Source organism: Leptonotus elevatus, chromosome 10 (assembly GCF_054856555.1).
Source record: "Leptonotus elevatus isolate MCC_2025b chromosome 10, RoL_Lele_1.0, whole genome shotgun sequence".
NCBI lineage: Eukaryota > Metazoa > Chordata > Actinopteri > Syngnathiformes > Syngnathidae > Leptonotus > Leptonotus elevatus.
This window is the reverse complement of record NC_141248.1, coordinates 20,986,770-21,010,415: the sequence shown is the minus strand read 5'-3', so window position 1 is coordinate 21,010,415 and position 23,646 is coordinate 20,986,770. Positions and strand designations below refer to the sequence as shown.

The window sequence follows — 23,646 nt, the reverse complement described above, 5'->3', positions numbered from 1 at the left end:
GTCAATGCGGTTCCGACTGAGCCGGGACGTATTTTAATTCAATGTTAAACAACCACCCGTCTGAGCTATTTTAATCAAGCATTAATATGCAAGCTCGCTCTCGCGGTACATACAATTATTGACGAATTAAATGTTTTATTGTTGCAGTGATGTAACCTTAAAAGGGATTCAGATTTGTGCCTAAGATCAGTCCAATAGTGTAATAAAAGGCTAAATTATTAGATACAAGTATTTAAAGAGTTTATGAATCAACATGTGATTTATTGATGTTAGTGTATGAAAGCAGATCATTTGAAAAGTTAAAGAATTGTTTAGAGTTCAAAAGAGAACTGTATTGTGTTTAAATCTCTATTTTTGTAATACTATTTGAAGACCTGTAAAAGGATTTTGCACTTATTGCACCATTGTTTGGAGTCCTTTACAATTAATTAGATAAGTCTCACTGTAGATAGATGGATGGATGCACCTCTGTGGGCATAACATTCAGGATTAAAGAGGATGTCAATCATCTTCAGCAAAAAATAGACAGATCCAAAAGTAGCTCCTGTTTTGGTTCTTCTTTTAAATTGAGTGTCAAACTAACGAGTGTGCCGCCATCTAGTTTTATCGGTCGGAATTACACCCAAAATAAACAGGAGAATAATTATACACTGTACAAAAAAAAAAACTGAAATACATTCTTTTTCTTGCACTGTATTTTCTTTTATAAATTTTACCATGCTATATTTTATCTTTACTATTTTCATTTATTTATTTTATTTTATTTATTTTTAATGTTATTTATTTATTTTACTTACTATTTTATCTTAACTATTTTGGTTTTTAAATGTACTTTTAATCATGTAAATCATATTTTGTATGAAATGCACGATATGAATTGCCTTGCCTTGCCTGTGAAATAGCGGGACCGTGAGTAACACGAAAGAGGAGGCTTTACTTGATACTTTTCAGGATCAAAACCGCTGCCCGTTTTTTTCTTCAACTTTAGCATGTCCCTTATCATCGCCGCCATTGTTGCATATCCTGCAGTGTGTACACTAGGATATAAGCTCTGTGAGAATGTGCTTTAGATGCATGACAAGTGCTTAGCAGCTTGAAAATGTCAGTGAGAGCTTCCCTGTAGATTGATATCGAGAGAACAGGCTTCACACGGGTGCGAAAAGCTCATTTTAGCGTTATTTTTCTTTAAAAAGGCCATTCTATAAGCTTCAGGCAAATAAGGACGTGTCATAGCAGGAAACTCATGAACTGACAACTTTATTCTGGAACTAAACCTTGACAACTTGTGCTAATGCATCTAAAATATCCTCCACCCTCTGATATTTTCTCACGAAGAGTCATCTTCTCTTCTTTTTTTTTGCACACCGAGGCACAGCGTGGGGCGCTAGGGTGCTTATATCGTTTGCACGTCGCCCACACGCCTGTCACAGAGTCGCGCCTTTTGTTTTTTTTGATATAGAGGGCGACGTGGCAGCGGTGAGAGTCGGCGCTTCAAGGAGGTCTGGAGAATGTTCGTGTTCCAGCAGGAGATAAACGACTGACTCGCAGGCAGGAAGATAAGACCACATGCGCAACCTTCAAGGTCACTATTCGATGTCGGGAGCGGGGAATCATTTTCTCAACTGGATTTTTTTTTTGGTATTGTTAACATTTTTTGTACCGCAGTGAACGTTAGCAGAGGTGGCAAATCCAGGTCCACAAAGTAAAATACCTGCCACAGTTTGCCTTTAGCCCCTTGTGCTAGCTAGATAGCTTGATAGTTTTTACTTTCTGGACCTGGATTTGCTACCTCTGAACGCTAGCCATTTAAAATGATGATTTCAATGACCCAAATTTATAATTATGGTTCCGAACCAAGTTGAGGGTTTAAAATAATCCTTGGGATTGTAAATTAGGGTTTCAAGACAGGGTTAGGGTCACTAATTGCTGGTGAAATTGTCACTGGTGGACACAAAAGGCCATTAAGTGTCAAATGTGGGTTTTAAACAAAAGTCAGAGTTAGAATTTAAGGTTCCAGGGTTAGACCTTCAACAAAGAAATAAGGTCTTTAAACTTCGTTTTCAAGACAGGTTTGGGATTTCAAGTTAGAGTTTCAGGCAAGGGTAAGTTTAAAAGTGGGGCTACAATTAAGTTTCAAAAGATGGTTATCAAGCAAAGAGTTAGGGTTTTAAAGTAAGGCAGTATTAGGGTTTCAAACTAGGGTTAGGGTCTCAAAATATGGATTTTAAGTATACTTAGAGTTTTAATGTAGGGTGAGGGTCTCAAAATGGGGTTTTAAACCAGGGTTGATTTTTCAAAATAGGGTTAGAGTTTCGAACTGGGATTGCAAAGTAAGGCTTCAAAGGAATTGTGGCCACAATATAGACATGACTTGACGTGCTGCCAATTTGTGGCTTTTGTGTCTTTTGATGCAAATGAAGCACACCTTTTGCTAGAAACTGCAATCCGCAATGTCCTCTATGTTTTTGTTTTTAAGATGCTCCATTTGCTTACCCAATTTTCCAAGACTGATATTGTTATTAATTTCACCTTTTTGTGCGCACACCTATATTGTGAACACAATGATTACCCTCCACCCCCACCCCAACCCCCATTGGGCGTCTGGACCTCCTCTGCAGTTTTCTATGAATATGAATCATATTTAGATCACATGGCGTTGGCTGTCCTCCGTGCGAGACGTGAGCAGCTGTCGCGGGAAACTTTTGTCGTTGTTGTGGTGGTGGTGGGGGGGGGGGGGGGGTTCGGCCCGAGTTGCGCTCCAGCGACAGATGGGCAGGAGGGCCCTTCTAATTGACACTCCAGTATGTTGACGCTGCAGCAGATCAATAGGTGGGAGGAGGACGGCTGCCTGAGGAAAATGAATGGGGAGTGCATGCGTGCACATGAATGATGAGAGGAAGGGGGGGGGGGGGAACATGAGGCTGCCACCATGTTTGGACTGCACAGACAGACACTTGAAATATGTACACGTGCTGCGGCAAGGACCACCACAAGGCAATTTGTCACGAGGGGAGGACGGACACAAAGTGCATTTAGTGACAAGTTTGTGTTTCAAACAAGGGAAAGAGTTTCAAAATGTGGGTTTCAGGTTATAGTTAGGTTAGGGTTTCAAAGTCGGGTTTCAAACCTGGTTTGGGTTTTAGACCGGGGTTAGACTTTAAAAATGTTGGCTTCAAGTCATGGTTAGGGTTTCCAGTTAGGGTTTCAAAGTATGGTTGTGTGCTGATGACCCACCAGGGAGAAATATTTGCATGGGAGCTGTAGCTTTAAGGGAAGGAGGGGGGGGGGGGGCGTGTTTCTCGATTAAAAGGGATGATATAGACATTAAATGGTTGAAAGAGAGTAGCTGACAGTTTTGTATGGAGAGTAAATGGGACACAGCTCGTTTTCGTCTCTTTATTTACCGCATCGCCACATTTTCCCTTTAGGATAAGGGGTATGCTTTCAAAATAGTGTGAGGCTTTTGTAGGGTTTTGAAACAGGGTGAAAATCAGAAAGACGCAAGGGCCACATAATGTTATGAAATTGTGTTTTAATTCATTTGTGCGTTTGCATATCTGGAAAAAATGCTACAGTATATAAACTAATTTATTTGTATTAGTGGCACTTATTTTTGACACCCTTGTTACTTTGACCATCTCCAAACATTTTTTTAAATCTATTTTAACAGTGTCAATTGCCATTTCGCGGCCCCCGGGCCGTAGTTTGGACACCACTGTGTTAGGGGTTCAATCTAGGGTTAGGGTCTCAAAGTAGGTTTTAACCCAATGTTTGGATTTCAAAGTAGGGTTTTGATATAGGGTTTCATTGTGGGATTAGGGTTTTAGAGCAGGGTTTCGAAGTAGGATTAAGGTTTCAAAATCGGGTTTTAAAATATGAAAGAGAGTAGCTGGCAGTTTTGTGTGGAAAGGAAACACAACTCGCCTTTGTCTCGTTGTTTACCACATTTTCACATTAGGGTATGGTAGTATACAGTTCCTAATTTTTGGTTTCAAGACAGGGTTAGTTAGGTCTTCTAATTATGGCATGTAGTCATGGTTAGGGTTTCAAGCCTGGGGCTGAGGTTTCAAGCAAAGCATAAGGATTCAAGTCCAGCTTTGAAATGCGGGTTCCACAAACGACAGACGAACAAGTCCAATTGTAAATGCCCTGATTGCACGTTTGCTTGTGTCGTATTTGCATAATTTAGACCGAGCTGGCCCGCGACCGGGCCTGCGCAAAAGCCATCATGGCAGCCCGGCGGCGCCAGCTGTTCCGCGCGCCGTCTTTTCATTTCGCGTGATGCGAAAAGACAACAAACACTCAACTTGGGGACTCACGACGCGCCGGCGCACAACAATTTCTTAAAGCGCCGCCGCTTCTGCCAAGCCTCGCAGCGGCGAAGTGGCGCATGCAATTCGGCCCTTTCCAGTTCGCAGCGGTGACAACGCGCCACAGCTGTCACAGCAAACACGGCTGGCGGAGAGCGAGCACACGCGCGTGCACGTGAAGATGAAAACGTCTTCCTCTATCCTATTACATCAAATGCACGTTTTACTCGACGACTGCGTCACTAACCGTGCTTCGTTATGTCGGATGCATGGCTGGATGTGTTTCAAACTGTAAACAAAGGGTTAGGGTTTCAAACAAGGGTTGACGTTTAAATTAGTGTTTCAAGCCGTGTTAGAGTTTCAATGTAGGGTTTCAAGCCAAAGTTGGATGCCTGGGTTTGTGTTTCAAACGAGGGTTTGGGTTTGGGTTTCACAGTTAGGGGTACAAGTTAGGGTTTCAGTCTAGGATTAAGGTAAAGTATAACAAAGGATAGGGTTGCAAATTAGGGTTTTGAATTTAAGTTTCAAAAGTTAGTTTCAAGCCAACATTTGGGATTCAAGTTAGGATTATGGTTTTAAAAGTCTAGGTTAAGATTTCACCATTTTTTTAAATTCAGGATTTGATTTTCAGTGTATGGTTTTCAAGCCACTGTTTGGATTTCTAACAAGGCTTCGTGTTTCAAAGTTGAAGTAGGGTTTCAAGTCTTGGGTAGCTTTACAAACAAAGTTAAGGGTTACAAAGTAGGATTTTAAATCAAGATTAGGCTTTCAAATTTCAGTTTGATTTTCAAATTAGGATTTCAAACAGGGTTAGGGTTTACAAAGTAAGGTTTCAAACGAGTTTTGTAGGGTGGACGGATTGCGTTTTCATCGCTCGTTTCATGTTCGTGGAGACGAGAGTGCGGTGCTGATTTTCAAATTAGGGTTTCAAAGTAGGGTTTCCAGTTTCGAGTTAGCTTTATAAACGATCTTAAAGGTTACAAAATACGAAGATTAAGGTTTCAAATTCCAGTTTGGTTTTCAAATTAGCATTTCAAACCAGGTTTAGGGTTCCAAAGTAAGGTTTCAAACAGGTTTGTGTTTCCCTCGCTCGTTCCATGTTCGTGGAGACGTGATCGCGGTGCTGAGGGAGCATTAATTAAAGAAAGAGCAAAATGCAGATGACTGTTGTGATTTATTTACAAGACGTTGCCGCTTCCATCTCGCCCGAGGAAACGCGGCTGCAATTCCTTTTTTCAGAAACATCAACATGAGGAAAACCGCACCGCAGAATGGCTCAATTTCTGCATTGTTGAAAGAGAAGTCAAGCCAAAAATGATCTTGTTAAGAATATATTTTTATGCAGCCCCACAATTCCAAACACGATATTCTGCTTATGAAATGAATATAACTTGTGGAAATAAATGAAGCAGTGAAATCCATCCGTTCTCAGGGGGCGGCCATTTTTGCCTTGTACTGGAAGGCACAGCACGCGACTGTCACATGATGAAACCCAGCAAACAGGTGAGCTGTGATTGGTCGTTACCTGACGCTGTGATGTCATTTTCACCAAGTGGCAAAATGGCTGCCTCCTGAGATGGCTAAAAATGGCTGGATTTTGCTTCATAATTCATATTCCACAAACACTATATTAATCAGAATGCTGTGCTTAGACTTGTGGAGGTGCATAGGACATATTATTGTAAATATGTATTTTTTTACAATTACAGTTTTACAATTATATGATTTGGTTGAACAGTTTGGTGTTTAAATATACCATTTTAATCCTCTCTAGTTTTATACGTCAGTTTTACAAGAAACTTAATGGAAGTGACAAATAAACATATTCATGAAAGGACACTGCCTTTTGTATTAATTAATGTGCTTCAAAAAGCACTACAGTGGTGCTCTTATCACTAAAACTAATAAGGAATCCTTTAAAAAGTGTGTTCAGACTTTCAATTTTTTTTTTTATTATTTTTTTTTTTTACGTGGTCTGGATCTTAACCCATGAGGAGAAGAAACGTGCCATCCCATATCGTTTTTGTTTTGTTGGGTTTCCTGGCATGGGATGCTTTTCCATGCAGGCCTAATGGAGGACTACGATCGCAGACCGGGAAATAAATGGAGTGAAATGTGAGAAGCAGTCTTGTTCTCCTGGATGGAGGAGTTGCCTTGCAGGGAATCCATCAGGAAGCTGTGGCATATTAAAAATTGCTTGACTTAGGTTTCAGGTTTCAAGATAGGATTAGGGTTTCAAGGCAGGGATAGCGTTTCAAGTCTGGATTGGGGTTTCAAACAAGGGTTAGGATTTCAAAATTGTGCCAGGCCACTATGCGGGTTCATTAGTATAGGTTAAGGTTTCAAACAAAGATTAGGCTTTCCAATTTGTGTTTTTTAATCCTGGGTTAGGGCTTCAAATTCTGGTTTCAAACTAGGTGCATTGCTTCAAGCCAGGATTCGGGTTTCAAAGTAAAGTTTGAAGACAGTGTTGGTTTTACAAATTACTTTCAAGTCTGGGTTAGAATTTTTAGCAAGTGTCATGGTTTTCAATCAGGGCTAGGATTTCAAAGCACGGGTTCAAACCAGGATTAGGGTTACAAATGAACATAGTAAAACAAAGTTACTGTTACAAATTAAGCGTTTTAAGCCTGAGTTTAATTTTCAAACAAGAGTTGGGGTTTCAAACAAGGGTTTGGATTTCAAAATTGGGTCAGGCCACAGTCAATGTGTCCAATGTGGGTTTCAAGCCCTTCATTGGGGTATTTTAAGGTTTCAAACCAAGATTAGGCTTTCCAATTTGTGTTTTTTAATCCTGGGTTAGGGCTTCAAATTCTGGTTTCAAGATACGTGTATTGCTTCAAGCCAGGATTCCGGTTTCAAAGTAAAGTTTGAAGATAGTGTTGGGTTTACAAATTACTTTCAAGTTTTTAGCAAGTGTCATGGTTTTGAATCAGGGCTAGGATTTCAAAGTAGGGGTTCAAGACAGGATTAGGGTTTGAAATGAACATAGTAAGCCAAAGTTACTGTTACAAATTTAGCGTTTTAAGCCTGAGTTTAATTTTCAAACAAGAGTTGGGGTTTCAAATTTATGTTTGAAATCTGGTTTAGGATTTGATGTTAGGGTGTCGACTGTTGCCTGGAATGGGATTGAAGGTTGATGATGTGCTTGTCTGTAATGATGTCAGCATGCAGAGAGCCGCGAGCGACGCAAGCGAAGATGTTGTTGGGGGAGCTCGCCGGTCGATACAAAAGGCCGCTACCTCTCAGACGCCGCCATTGATTTACTCTATCTGGTGAGCTCCACCTGCCTGCCTGTCAAGATTAAAGCATTCTTGTCCCGTCAAAGACGCCCCGCCCCGCCCCTCGTCCTCCCCCGCACCCCCCACCCTGGAGAGAAGTGTTTTCCAACAGAATGCCTCCAGGCTGCTGCGGATGGAAAAGTAGGCCAAAATAAGGAGCTGCTCGAGAAGCGTCATTCGCACCCGCTCGAGTGCCTGAGCGACACCTCAAACCTGAGAATTGGACTGTCGTCAAGAATGACGTCAGAAACTTCTGATTGGATGTTTCAATTGAGGGTTAGGGTTTCAAAAGAAGATTAGGGTTTCCAATTGGGGTTTCAAACATAGGATGGGGTTTCACATTAGGGTTTCAAGTGTTGGTTTAGATTTTAGACAAGGTTTAGGCTTTCAAATTAGTGTTTTAAGTCTGGGTTAGGTCTTGCCAGGATTAGGGTTTCAAACCAGAGTCATGGTTTTATTGATCCTGCTGGCCCCGTTTTTGTGTCTCTTTACAAAGTCTTACAACCTCACAGTTTCAATTGGCTAATCAAATGATGTAATGCAGAGCAGGTTGAATTCAAGTTGTGTATTATTATTGTTGGCTTTGCCCGTAACACAAATGATAACTGTCAGCCGGGAATAAGAGATCCAGCTGAAAGATGCGCTAAAACCGACAGCTTTCTGGTTTGTTTACGCTTCAATATCAGTTGTGTGTACCTTGGTGACATCTCATTCCCGTCACTTTCTGCCCTTAGGACTCACCTCCACTTTGGCAATACATAAAATTACACAAGAAACAAGTCAGAGTTTAGGACAATAAAAAACACCTTTCAAATTCAGTGCAAGAGCCAAACTTTAACACACAATGCGTCGCGTCTCCCTGGTTGACTTCCAAGTTGTTCTCAGTGAAAAACAATTGTTCACTGTTGGAACTGTTTTGTATCCGTCTCACGTTTGCCGCCAAGAGGCAATGTTAAAATTAACTTTTCAACATTAATTATTACTCAGTTAGTCAGCCATTTTTTGTAGTTAGTCAGAATGTTACATAGTTTCCCAAATTTGCCACTCACTTTTGTTACTTGGTTAGCCAGTCAGTTACTTAAGTTATTCAGTCAGTTAATAAGATGGTCAATTTAGTCATTCAGTCATTCAGTTTAGTTCCTCACCCAGTTAGTTTGCTAGTTCATCAGTCAGTCAATTTAGTTGCTTACTTAATCAAGTCAGTTAATTAATTAGTTACTTAGTCAGTCAACGAGTTATTCAGGCACATAGTTACTTGGTCAATTAATCAATGCATCACTTTAAAACCTAAACTGATACACTACCCAAATAATGCGCTGACTGACTAGTTATTTGGTTAGTGTATTAGTCACTCTGTTTAGTTACTTATTTAGCTCGATAGCTACCTTTTCAATTTGATGGTCAGCCAGTTTGTCAGATAATTAGTTACTTAGTCTGTCAGCCAATTTGGTTAATTATTAACTAAGTCAGTCAGTTAGTTTGTCAACTAGTTAGTCAGTCAGCTAGTTTAGTTACTTAGTCGGTTCATAAGCTAGACTCAATTAGTCAGCCAAAAAATTTAGTCAATTATTTAGTCACTCAATTTAGTTAGTTAGTTAATTAGTCAGTGTAGCTAGTTACTTAGTTAGGGTTGCATGTTTGCCCCGCAGTCAAGTGGGTTCATCTCTTAGTAGCAGATCTGTGTGTGTTTGCTCCAGTTTCCTCCCACATCCCAAGCCATGCTCCTTGGAATAATTGCCCTGCAATGTCCAGGGCATACCCCGCCTCTCGCCCTAAGTCAGCTGGGATAATTACCAGTTTCACATGACCCAACCCTCATGAGGACGAAAATGGATGGATAGACAGAATTACAGAATTTACATGCAGGAGGTGCGTCCCTCTCGATGAAGGTGCACAATGTGCTACGGATCCAAATCAGGTGTGCTTGGCCTTGGTAGAGGTCTGATGTTCCCCTGATTTCTAATCTCATTTTCCTATTTGACCAATGAATGTTAGAATATTAATATCTCTCTTTTTTTTTTTTTAAGAGCTCATTATTGTTCATTCGGTAATGTCATATTAATATCTCTATTGTGCCTCCTGTGATACATTTCCAAGTGCTCCTTTCCCATCTTTGGGATGGAGCTCACTGACAACTCCCCACTGACTAATTCCGAAGACTATTAGAGAAACAGTCTATACCCAAAGCACTGCTTTTTGCTCTTATCGCGCAGCAGGAAAAAGCTAAACAGCGTCATTAATCTCTGGAAATCAGTTCATTCACAAACAATCAACCCCGCCTATTAAACTGAGCTTCTTTAAGTTGAAGCTGGAAGTTTTTTTTCTCAGTTCATTTCCTCTCTCCTGACTGATCTGATAAGATAATTTCAGGGGCTCCACTTGTTTTACGTCTGCAGTCACACAGCTTCTAAAACAAGCCAGCAGAGTAACAAAGGAAGAGAGCGCGAGGGGGAGAAAAATCAATGTAATTGAACACTGTGTTGGCCACTGCCATAGAGAGTGTCGATACGAGTGTCTGACGCTAAAAAGGGGAAAACGTGCGTCGTCATCCTGCAACGCACTTAAAGCCGGCGGCCGCTAGAAAACAAGTCGCGCAGTCGCTTCAAACTTTCAAAGTCGGGGACATGCCGGCATCACAGCAACGGGTAAAACATCGTTCGATGCCGCTCATTAGGTCGCTAATGACTTGCTGATGGATTTTGGGTGTTTGCGTGTTCATGTGGCCGTCCGAGCTCCTTTGCTTGTCCCTAATGCCATTATTTTACGTCCCGCTAATGGAGCCAGCATGTGGCGTCTTCGCTAGCCGTGATCAATGGAAAAAGCTGTTGTGTTTTGATCACGTAAAGTATTTTGGCTCTTATTCAAGTATAAATTGAAGGTAACCACTGGAAAACACAACTAAGATTTAGTAAGCATACTCATCCTTTGACCAGTTTGTCGATTAGTCTATTAATTCATCACAAGGTCGTCATTGGACAGTGACAATCAAATCACAGAGAAACTATACCTTTGGATATGCAAACCAAGTTTGAGTTTGATAAAAAAAAAAAAAACATAAGAAGTCCATGCAAACGTTTGGACTCAGCAATGCTTGAGCTTCTGGTTCCCCCGCCGCTTTGTGGTGTGCGACGCAATGACGCCGTCTGAGTTGTGAATATTAAAATGTCAAAACGGCTTCCGACTCTGCCATTTGAAACTGTCAAAACTGCCAAGCGCAGCTTTGAAGTATTGTTATATTGTAACTTGACCTTACAAAAACAGCATCACAGTCGCACTGATGCTATGCTGGCTCCTGATAAGAAGAAACAGCATTGCTGCTGTTGCCGTTGCAACCTATATGATAGGGGAGGACCAGACAGGATGCCTCTTTTGTTGCGTTACTGTTCCTGTTTAAACTTTCACTTAATAGAATGATCAGCCAGTCTTAGTTCATTTGTTATATATTGCTGGTTGCCTACTTAATCAGTCACTCACAGTCAACTAGTTAGTTTTTTTTTTTTTTTTTTTTTTGCTAGCTATCTTACTAGCTAGCTAGTTGGACATTTGTCCATCCGCCTGTCTGTTAATTGGTTAGTATGTCGGATAGTCAGTCAATTAGCTCGTCAGTCAGTCAGTTATTTATTTAGTTAATTAGTTAGTTAGTTAGTTAGTCAGTAAATTCAATGACGAATTACCTAGCATTAGTAAAGTCAAAAAACTAAAACTGTTGCTTTCAGCGGCTTTCCACTGTGCATCCTCACATGCGCTGCAGCATCTGTATTGTTGATAGCTTGCGACAACAATTGGAGTATCCGGCAGCGACGGGACCTTTGCCTTCGCTTATGATCGGAGCTGTTGTAAATTATTCATCTGTGCAAGGCACTGACATATTTGGCTTCTCCCCTCGTTTGGACCTCAAGGGTTCCCGTCCCTGTGACATTAAAACAGAGGATTTTCGGCTCCTCTCTGTTCTTTTTTTTTTTTTAAATGAAAGTTGTTCATCACCATGTTGCCAGCAACAGGTTGACACCCCTTATTCTCCCCCCAGGGAGCGCTGTCAGGTCCGATTCTCCATACTGACATTTTGCTTTGACTGAGGGACCGACCAGTGCCGGAATAGGTCCACCACCGGGGAGGCTTAACAGGGTTTTCGAGGCTTGGAGTTCATTCAAAAAGCAGCACAGTTCCTAAAATGCAGTTGGGTTTGAACATAACAGGGCTGCACATTTGCTTGTTTGGTCTGTTCATTGGTTCATTCAATCAGTCAATCAGTTGCTCAGTTAGTTGATTATGGATAGTTAGATTGTCAGGCAGTCAGTCAGTACATCAGTCGGTCAGTCATCAGTCTGACAGTCTGCGATTTGTTAGTTGGTCAGTCAGTCAGAAAGTCAGCCCGTCAGCCAAGTGGTTGGTTAGTTAATTAGTCAATTTTATACGAAATGATTAATCGCATAATTTGCCACATTGTACAAAGGCTCCCCTGAGGTCAGTCATAGCAGAGATGGCCACTGTGTTTGTTGGTTTTGCCCCACTTCCCCTGCTTGGCTGGTTTCAGGCGGTGCCTTCAGTGTGTTTGTATGTGTGCCGGGAGGTTGGGGGGGGGGGGGGGGTGGGGGGGCTGTGGGGGGTTACAGTAATTCATGCTGACGTCCAGAGAAGCCGTGATTGCATTCAGGGCTTTGTGGGTGAGCTCCATGTGGGCGGTGGCGGCGGAGGATCGTGTCGGTGTCTCCGTCCAAACCTTTAACGGCCTTCTAAAAGCTGCAAGGTGGTCCCCGGCCCGACGCCAGCCACCCAAGGGGGAGGGAAAGCGCCGACGCAGCCAAAAGGAAAAGGGCGCGCTTGCATTTTCTGGCATGCATTTCATGAACAGTCCGGTGGTCCCCAGTCTCACTGCAGTGGGGACGCACCTGGCCTTCCGTGACCCCCCGTGTTGCGTGCAGTCAGTGCGTGATTGCGACTGTTTGTGTTGAATAATTCACCAGCGCCGGAACAACATCCAGCACTCATGCTCGCTAATTCCCGCTGCAGTCTGCTCTGGTCAACAAGGCCGCCCAGATGGAAACGCGGAAAGCTCTTATGAGTTCAGCTCCGTCCACATCAATTAACGATCTGCCTTCGGCCAATCAGAATGGCGCAATAACAACAATAGTTACTTTATGTTTCCACATGTACTGGCATTTGTTGTTATTGTGCGGTTACCTCCAGCAAGCGCAATGCAGGTGGCATTATTTCCTATCGGGAAATTCTTGGGAGGTTCCAGTCCATTTGACTTCAACCTACGCAATGCATCGCCTAATGGTTCAAAGTGTGTTGTTACCTCCGCCAAGCTCGATGGAGGCGGATATTGTTTCTTTTTGTTTATGTTAGCAGCATAACTCAAAAGTGCATTCTACAAAGCGTCCAAAAGGGGTGTGGCAAAAAATGGGTGCAATTTGGTTAAGTTCCAGTTTTATCAGTATTTTTAATGTATTCTTATTGCATAAATGTAAATTATTATTACTATTTCAATGTGTATATTACTATTACATTTTATAGGCTGAGGCATTTTTGTATCAATGAACCAAGCGCAGAAAAACCTTGTATCTTGTCTATAATGTTTTGACTTGGGATGGGTGAGTACAGTGACGGGAAAATGAAGCTTCATGAAGAACTTGTGATATTTTTTGGGAGCATTTTTTTTTTTTTTTTACAGCGCTAGGTGGTGCTTTTGGTTTAAAGATAAAGGCTCGTGCAATGGACATTGATTACATTTCTACTGCATATTTAAACTAATAGTACCATCTAGAGGCGTGTTTCATGAAGCTTCATTTGTCGAGCGAGTATAATACCAGGTACCATCGAGTTTGATTGTTCTGCCTTTCACCGTACAGAATTGGTATAAATACAGTACAGGCCACAAGTTTAGACACGCTTTCTTATTCAATGCGTTTACTTTATTCTCATGTCTGGTTACTTTGGAGATTCTCACTGAAGGCATCAAAACTATGTATGAACTGATGTCGAGTTATGTATTAAACCAAAAAAAAAAAAGTGAAATAACTGAAAACGTGTTTTGTATTATAGATTCTTCAAAATAGCCGCCTTTGCTCTGGTTACTTTTTTTACATAGTCTTGACATTCTTACCTCTGGGAACTACCTTTTGAAGCTCGTCGAGAGAATGCCAGGAAAAAAAAAGTCATCAGCAAAAAGGGTGGCTATTTATTTATTTATTTATTTTATTAATTTCACCTTTTTTGCTAAGTGCATAACTCCAAATGTGTTCATTAGTTGTCATAGTTGTCGTCATAGTTTTGTTGCATTCAATGAAAATCCACAATGTACATAGTCATGAAAATAAAACATGTATTGAAGGAGAAGGTGTGTCCAAACTTTTGGCCTGTAATGTATGCAAATTTAATAAACTTCCTGAAATATTGTTTTCAGTTTTTGATTTTGTTTTAGAAAACATTCAAAACTTAACCAAATAATTGTCAAAATATGACCTAGGCCATTATCTTAAGAAGCTGATGATAAATGGAAGAGAAATTTGCCTTTTGAAAATTCTCTAAACTTCATTGTAGTAAAGTCAGGTCAAATTTAAACCGGAACAAACTTTCTAACACTTGTTCAAAAAGACTGACAAAAATAAATGCAATATTTGAATTTGATCGTCACTAGTGAAATAGGGTACTTTCCCAAACTCGGTGCATTGCAGCATGGTTACAAGAAGAAATGTCTAAGTATGTAGTATATACTGTATTTTTCTCCAATCTCCATGGCATGAGTGCTGTCGTTTTTTTGGGGGGGCCACAGTGACCAGCAGGCTTGCATCCCAAAAAAGAACATTGCAGTCCAAGGCAGCACCATTAATGCTCGTTTCGCCAATAACTCCTTCAGACTTCCAGTTGCGTGTCATACTCCATGCCAGTGAGGGAGAATGAGTTTTTCTGACCGTGAGTGTGACAAATGTGTAAAGACTCAGTGGGCTAGAATGTGGAGAGGGGGGTTAGGAGGAGGGGGGGATGCAGGCTTCCCACAGACGATCACGACGGCGGCGGCGAATGCATCACAACACAACGCTGTGGGCGACTGTAAGTCAACAGTCCCTAATGCGAGCCTTTGGCATGCACGGTGTTAAATAGATTGTAAAAATGCTCTTTTCATGACTAAGATGGAGCTTTTCATTAATCCCGCAGCTCAACCTGCCTCCGCATCACAAGCGCCCCTCAAAGGGGGGGGGAGAGAGAGAAAAATGCCCATGGCGGGCCGGCGGGAATTCGCAAGAAATCGTGGTCCTTGCATTCCCCATTCCCGCCCTCCATTGCCGTGCCGCCATTTGTGATTTGCGTGTTGGCGGATATACGTGTGTACAGTCGACATGCAAAGTGTACAAGCAGTGCGCTATAGGCGTCTCGCTTCCGGAACGTGTGCCATTTGGTGAAGCCTTTCAACAAGCACGCACACACGCTTGCTTTTGTATGCTGCCTGGAGGTGGATGCGCTTGATGATGCGGATATTCCCTCGACTTAAATCGTATTTGGCCTTTTATGCCGGGAAGATATAGCGTTTATTGATAGATTTTTATTTTTGGGGCCGCCGCCGTTAATGATACCCACGCGAGGATTAGAGCAATGGAACACGCGCATGTGTGTGTGGATGCTGATAATTGTCGTCCCCATGATAAGCGTGTATATCATATTTACATTATTATTTTTTTAGGGGTGAGAGATAAAATGGTTTACATCAGCAGAATTTGTAAAAAAAAAAAAAAGAAAAAAAACCACACAAATAGTAAAACAGTTATCCCCACTTAGATCATGAAAAGTAAATAATTGCAATAACACATAATTTATAGTTTAAATGGGAAGTCAACCCAAAAATGTTCTTTACATTTTGTATGTGCCGCCACTAATCTAAACACGGCACTTTGATTTAAAACTGTGTTTGTGAAAATCCACCCATTTTAATCCATTTTAGGATTCGGCCATTTTGTCACACTCACAAAACAGTTGGATCAAAAGTAACCCAATTATGGATCAAAAATGGACCGATCCACTTTATGGGTCAATTTGACCCAACTTTCTGGGTTGTTTTATACAAAATGACCCATTTTTTTGACCCAAGTAAAGGATCTGACCAATATTTATTAGTTGTTTTACACTAAAAGACCCATTTCTTCACTCAAAGTTGGGTCAAATTGACCCAAGTAGAGGATCAGTCCATTTTTGACCCAACTTTTTTTAGAGTGCACAATTGCCCAGGGTGGATTTTGCTGCCTTGCTCTTGGATTGTTTAGTCACTTGATTTTGACCTGGATTGCATCATCAAACCTAGGTTGTCAAGTTTGTCTTCTCCAGGATTAGAAGTTTTATAAACATTAATTTCATTGTCTCAGGATGCCTGCACTTGGTTCATTAAAACTAAATAACCGTCATTGGCGCATAATACATATTGTAATGGCTAATTTAGCCTAGTTTTAATCGCTATGCATTCACGGAAAACAAACTCGAAAACAAACCTGTTTTGTCAATCATGTGCTCAAAATCGTAATTATACAATGTTGTCGCCGTTTTGGATCATTAAAACAAAATAACTGTAATTATTATTAGCTCAGTCAGACTCGAGACTCGTTTGATGTCACCTACTAGCTTACAGCTAAGATGTACATTTTATAACCAAAGTGGCCCACACCGGGTTCATTAAAACAAAGTAACTGCGATAACTGAATGCAGAGAATGGTACTGTTTTGCAAACGTGAATATTCGCCGCACAGCAGCTTCATGTTATCCGCTGCACCGTGAGAAGCCGCGTTCATTCCCTCGGCTTGATCTCGCCCACATCCGTCTTCGCCGGCATCTTGTATTAATTATAAATCCAGCGTGCATAAACCAACAGGTGCGCAAACAAATTGGAGGCGTAATTGCAATATCGACGTTGCAGATGAGCGAGGGACGACCGGTGAATTGAAGCGCCGTGGCCGACAAGATCGCTGGCGCCGGTAGCCGCACGTGCCAGATGTCTATTTGTCACGCCGAAGCTGATGTTGCCGCGTGTGTTGTTGATGGCTGATCAAATGTCGTCTGACACACGGGAGTCATGACTGGCGCTGATTGGCCAAGCAAGACGCCGCAGCGCAGCGTGTGTGCATGTGTGTGTGTGTGTGTGTGTGTGTTTGTGTCCTAGCCACTTTTAGGCTTCATTTAAACTGCATCAAACCGTCGTTTGAAACACTAACCAGGGATTGTAACCATGATTTGAAACCCTAACTTTAGCAGAACGTTTGATTCAAAATAATAACCCTGGTAGAAAACCAAATTATAAACTCTAACACCTTTATTTTGAAGGCCTAACATGAAATCATAATCTTAACTTTTAAACTTTACATTGAAACACTACATCCTTGAAACCCTCATTTGAAACCCTAACTTGAAGCCGTAATCCTTATTTGGAAGCCTAACTCTGGTTTGAAACAAAAATTGGAGACGAAAAATCCTCATTTGAAACACCAACCCTATTTTGACACCATAATGCTGGTTTGAAACCTTCATTTGAAACCTTAAGATTAACTTTAGTTTGAATCTGTCATTTTGAATAATAACCCAGTTTTGAAGCCCTAATGTTAAACCCTAACTCAAAACCCAACCAGTGTCTTGAAACCTACTTTGAAACCATAATCCCTTGTTAAAACCTTAATTCGAGCCCCTGCACATGGCTAAAACTGTTCTTTGACGCCCTAACATCGACTTGAACCTCCATTTGAACCTCTAACTCTCTGTCTTGAAATCCTAATTTTAAATCATTACGTGAACTGGACTTGCTTGGTGAGTCACATAATAGGATGGCGTTTGACTTCTGCTCCATATAGATACGGAGTATGTGAAGCGTGCATGTGGCGTGCGCACTCATCTCTTCCACTCATCCAGTTGCACCCACATTCAGAGGTGGAAAGAAGTGTGATATTATTACTCCCTGCCGCTCACTGGTGTTTTTTTTTTTTTTTTTTTTTTAAACGACCGTGTATCCACAACCCAACGGCAGCTGTCTTTTGAGCGTCATCACACAGCAACAAAAACAAAATACGTCGGCATCACAGTAGTGTCACTGTGACACATACTACTGACGTGCCACGTACGCTTTTGCGCAGAAAGTACGCCAGCTGAAGACTGTAATCCCAAAAAAAAATACTGTCCAACCAGTGTAGTTCATGCTAAGAAGAAATATAACAATACTGAAAACCTCATTTGAAACTCAAACCCAGGCTCGATCCCCTAACCCTTATTTCAAACCCTAACACAGGTTTGAAACCCTAATCCTTCTTTGAAACCTCAATCCAAGTCTTAACACCCTAATTTAAAACCTTGTTTTGAAATCTTCATTTGAAACCCAATCCACAAAATACTGTAACCAGTGGCTCGCGCTAAGAAGAAATGCAACACTGAAACACTAACCCAGGTTTGTAAACCGAGTCTGAAGCCACAATCTGAATTGGAACCCAAACTTCAGCTCTTGCTTGAAACCCTAACCCAAGTTTGAAAGCACAATTTAAAACCCTAACCATACTATGAAACCCAAACCCTGACTAACATTGATTTAGAAATTTACATTGAAACCTTACTCGAAAATCGGACTAAAAACGGTCAAAAAGGGACCAACTTAACTTTTTGGAGTTATTCAACTAACACACAAAGTTGGGTCAAATGAATAACCCACAAAAGGGAACCCAATGTTTGGGTTATTTTTTTATAGTTATCCAACTTTCCGGGTTAAATCATTCAAAAAGTTGGGTTGGTACATTTTTCACTCAATTTGGTTATTCAATTTACCCAAAAAAAGTTGGGTAAAAAAAAATTGTGGATTATTATTTAATTTGACGGTGACCCAACGTTTTGGAATAAATAACTCAAAAAGTTGGGTGAGTTCCTTTTTTACCAAATTCAGTTGAGATATTCAATTAACGCAACAAGTTGGGTCAAATGAATAACCCACGAGCGAGGAAAAAAAAAGGTTGTTTTGTGGAATATTTTTTAAAACTATTTAACTTTTATAATTTCATTAATTTAATTTGTTTAATACTGGGATCTGTCATTTTTTTCTTCTTCTTTTTTTTACCCAATGTGGGGTATTTTTTACCCAACTGTTTTTAGAGTGATATCCCTGACTTTAAATCCTCACTTGAAACATTTCCCTTCAACCCAAACCCATGTCTGTCATAGAAGACCAATCAAAATGCTGTAAAAGGGCCTGTAATGAAATGAAAACGACTGGCAATGAATAAATTAAAAAAAACATCCACGCTACCTAAAGCGCAAATTTAATACCCGCTAGTTTGAATCTTAGTCAATCTGAGGGTGGATGTAAAAAAGTCTCATGTGATTGTGTGCGGCTGCACTCAGGTGCGTAACAAACTTGTGTAACAAATGGACTGAGGCATGCAGGGAACATTAAATGGACACGCGTGGAAACAAATGGAACTGGGAGGCAGATTCGCGGGCAAAGATGCTCTTGAACCCCGGTGTAAGATAATGTGCATAATCCACAGCAGGGATGTTAAGTGCACTCATTTCACACTCCATTTCACACAACGCTGCCCAAGGAAGAAGAATGCCCGTGTGTAGTGTGTACGTGTGTGCGTGCGTGCGTGCGTGTCTACGATGACTCAGGCAGACTCAGACAGCATTACTCTTCTTGTGCTGCGCCGCTCCCCGCTGTTGTTCCCCCCCCCCCCCCCCCCCCTCTGTTAATAACCTGAAAACCTATAATAGTTACACAATATTTCAACATTAATGAAATGTCAGCTACATAATAAGAGTCAGGTTGCGCGTGAAATTCATACTTGTCGCATGTGGCTCACCAGATGTATGCGAGCCACTTACAATGCCGAATTGCTACCTGTTGCTCGATTCTCAATGGGAGATTAAATCTTTTATCGCGAGGCACGTTTGTGGACATTTATTTAACAAGTACGCTTATTGTTGTGCTTGCTGAACTGCGCTGCAACATACCAGGTGAGCTTTTTCTAATATATGGGCTATTCATTTTGCCAATTTTTTTAAATTAGTTAACCGTAATATTTTTTACTATGTCAATAATAAATACTGTAGTGGCTGTACACTGCAAAATCATGAACTACCTTTATCAGGGAATTTAATGAGCATATTTTTAAATTGGTTGATGATTTTATTTTGATTAATGAAAGAAAAGTAAAAGACAATAATTGATAAACATAAATATTAAAAATATTTATCAATAAAAATAAATTCTGGTAATTATTTTTAAATTGCTTAATTTTTTTTTCTTAATGAAAGCTAAGCAATAGAAAATAATGTACATAATAAAAAAATATTATATATAAATATATAATATATAACATATTTTTTTAATTAGTTAGCAGTAATAATATGGTTTGTCAATTTAAAAAAAAATAGTAAATAATACATATTTTAAAATTATGATTTCATAAAATGATATATATATAGAGAGAGAGAGAGAGAAAGAGAGAGAGAGCGAGAGAGACCAGCGCTGCCAAGAATAGCAAAAACGAGTATTTGATGTCCCCTAAAAGTGTTTAGAATTGCCGCTATAAAAAAAAATTATACTCTCCTTAAAGTATTACCCTTAAAAATAAAATGGTGATTGAAGTTCATTCATCCATCCATTTTCTTAACCGCTTGTCCTCACAAGGGTCGCGGGGGGCGCTGGAGCCTATCCCAGCTGGCTTCGGGCAGTAGGCGGGGTACACCCTGAACTGGTTGCCAGCCAATCGCGGGGATGATTGAAGTTGTTTTTCTAAATATAGTTCTCCAACTTCTGATTGAATTGGCATCATTACATTACTTTAATATTTTGGTACTTGGATTACGTTACTAACTACATTTTTTTTAGCAGGTAACTTGTAGCTGTAATACATTTTAAAAGTAACTCTCCCAATCCTGCACACTGCTCCATGTTATGATTGGATCGGTGATCGAAAATAAAAATAAATGTAACCGCTGATCGGCAATCGTGATTGTGTAAGCAAAGCCTAGTTTTCTTTTTTTTTCTCTTTTTTTTTATTTATTTATTTATTTTTATTTTTTATTTTTTAGAGCTCAGTATTGTTCATTCGGAAATGTCAAAGCCTAGTTTTCATCAAGCAATTGTATCAAAAAATGTAACCACATTTTTTGTTGGTGTGCTTTGGGTGGGTTGATGGCATTTCTGTTCATTTGATCACGAAAAGATGATTTAAGATACAAATGCTTTGTGTTAAGAAGTCAAAGCACCGCCGTAATTCTATTTCCTTTCTTTTCAACTGGGCCAAAATGCACTTTGAAATCCACCATCGCCGAACTCACTGCGTACAATCCAATGAGCAAACCCAGTTATGTTTCATTATTAATATTGTTATGATCGAGGTACAGTTCTGTGCAGTATATGTGTGTGTGTGTGTGTGTGTGTGTGTGAAATAACTTAATAAGAGTGTTGGATTTATTTTGGTAAGTGATGAATGGAGCTGTTCAGGGACGCCAACCACCAGAGCTGGCTGTTTGTAGTGTGTCCATGTGTCTGATTCACCTCCTTTTTTTTTTGTACAATTGTTTGGAAAAGCTCCCCGCTGAGCAGATGGTGTCTGGCGGCAGGAGAAGGAAGCACGCACACACACACACACACACACACATCCGATTTCCAGTTTCAGTCTTTGTAAAGGGAATAACCAAGGTCTAGCGGGATTTTGACCACAGATCTGTTTTGGTAATCTTTATTTTATTTTATTTTTTGTGCTGCAGGAGGAGCCTAAGCGCTATTGTGGAGGAGGCAGGAGAGCGTCTGCGTTTGGAAGCCTTTCAAGCGCTTTGATCAAGGTGTGACGCGATGTGCTAAGATATACGCAACACGTTTGCTCAGGAATGTGGCCAAAGTGTTGATCGTCTTGCGAAATTCAGTGCGAGGCCGGATGTTTTTTCTTTGTAAGAGAAAAAGATGGCCTGCAAACAAAACACGATGCATCACCAGAGGCAGCACAGCAACATTAAGGCACTGCTGGGTGGCTTTAGGCTGTTTTCTTCTTCTTCCTCTTCGTCTTCAGCTGGAGGCACTTTATCAACACTTGAGGCCCAAAATCAATGAGCTTGCTGACCAAACTCAGAAAACAGGTGAGCCATGATTGGTTGTTACCTACTTCCTCAGCACAGGTGAGGTTCTCTTCAGCCGACAGTAAGTGGCAAATGTTTTTAAAGGTATTAATTGTACAAAAATTAAAAATAAATGAAGGTATCCAATTAATTCTGGACAAAATATGAACTTTTCTTAAGATGGCTCAATGTGTCAAGTATCCCTTTAAGGCCACCAAAATCCTCGGGCAGGCCCTTGCCAGTGCACATCAGTACTCACTACTCCGCTACTTGAACATGCAAAATGTGTGGAGAAATTCACCTTACTTACTTGGACGTCAACCAGGTGAGATTTAACAAGCTTTCTGTATCCACAGGCCAGCTGCTCTAATATACTCAGCAAAGTGAGTGGATTAATTCACTTTACATTGAGAGAAGAACATCTTGGGCGTCAGCAGGAAGATCAATTGGGAGGATCTGCTGAATGTTAACAGGGCTTCCATGCAATTAGGGGTGTGCCAAAAAAATCGATTCTCATTTAGTACGATTCAGAATCGATTTTTAAATGTCCTAAAATAGATTTTATTTAAATTATTTTATACTGCCTTGCCTTTGTCTGTGTGCCTTTATTTGGAGCACTGTTCATGTTGTACCCGGTTTGGTCACTGAGGGGCAGTGTGGTTCCACGTGTTGTTAAGTTGTAGCCGCATTAGAGAGTAGAAGGAAAAAGTCACAATCAAGTTATTCCAATAAAAGTTGTTGTTTTTTTCAGCGTGGAGTTGTTCTTTTGAGGGATAAAAGTGCCGCGAGTAGCGCGCTAATTAGCATTAGCGAGTCAGACTGGAGTAGATCATTACAATTTCTTGCACATCTATAGATTGAAGCAAAAATCATTGTCAATGAAATCATTTTGAATCAAAAATTGCTCTTAATCGAAAATCGATTCTGAATTGAATCGCAGACCCAAAAATCGGAATTGAATCGAATCGTGAGACATTCAAAGATTCCCGCCCCTACCATGCATGTCGTGCACTCATCCTTGCTCACCATCTGATCAAATATACAAAAAGCCTGGATTCCTTCACTTTACTCTGAAATTAGAACAACTTGGAAGTCAACCAAGTCAGATAATGGAGCTTCTCCTGCATGTTAATCAGGCCAAATGTTCTCATATACAAAATGCCCATTTTTGTTATCAATTCTGGGTCTTATAGCGGCACCACAGAAACTTTTCGCTGGCGTTGCACTGGAAGCAGCAGATAAGGCAAAAGCACACACACACAAAAAAAGAAAAAAAGTCTGGGGAAGCTGTAGTAGACATTTCAAGCAGAATATCACTCGCTGGCAAGCACACCAACAACCCAAGACGTCATCTAAAGTATTTCCCCTCGCAGACCACAAGGGAGTGAATTAAAAACCTCAGAGGTTTTTTTTTTTATTTTATTTTGCCGAGTCAGAGCCCTGAGGTAATTACACTGCGAGTTGAGTCGGAATGCAGACAATGGCACATTTGCACCACCTTCCTTCACCGTCCAATTGAAGCTGTGAGAATAAGCCGACGCAAAGCTAATCTTTGGCCCCCGCCAAAGAAGGCCGCGGGGAGCGGACCTCCAGAACCCGGCGAGCCCAAGCCGATATTAACGCCGCTGTGTTGTCGTGTTGCTCACGGCGCAACGACCGCATAACCTAATGTGCACCACCATGTCCTCTGCTACAACTAAATAATGCTGCTGCATTAAGAGGCATGCAAGCTTTAAGTGCCCTATTAAAGTTTGCTGAAGGTGGAAGAAGAAGGAGAGGAGGAAGAGGAGGGGGGGGGGGGGGCACCACCACCATCGTCGCTACCACTATCGGGAGGCGCACACACATTACACACACCCAACAGGAGGACGAAGGGGAGCTCATCCTCGCAGCATTCGCCAGCCGAAATGTGACACGCAAAGATGGAATGACACCCGAATAGAAATGTGACTTAGACCAAGCGTGACTCAAGTTGTTTCAAG

General features: G+C 40.9%; 1 protein-coding gene across 1 annotated transcript in view; it reads right to left on the bottom strand.

The window, feature by feature from the left end:
- Positions 1 to 23,646, bottom strand: part of LOC147167572 (metabotropic glutamate receptor 4-like) — a 140,698-nt gene that overhangs the window by 116,046 nt on the left and 1,006 nt on the right. The gene's annotated exons all lie outside the window — the stretch shown is intronic.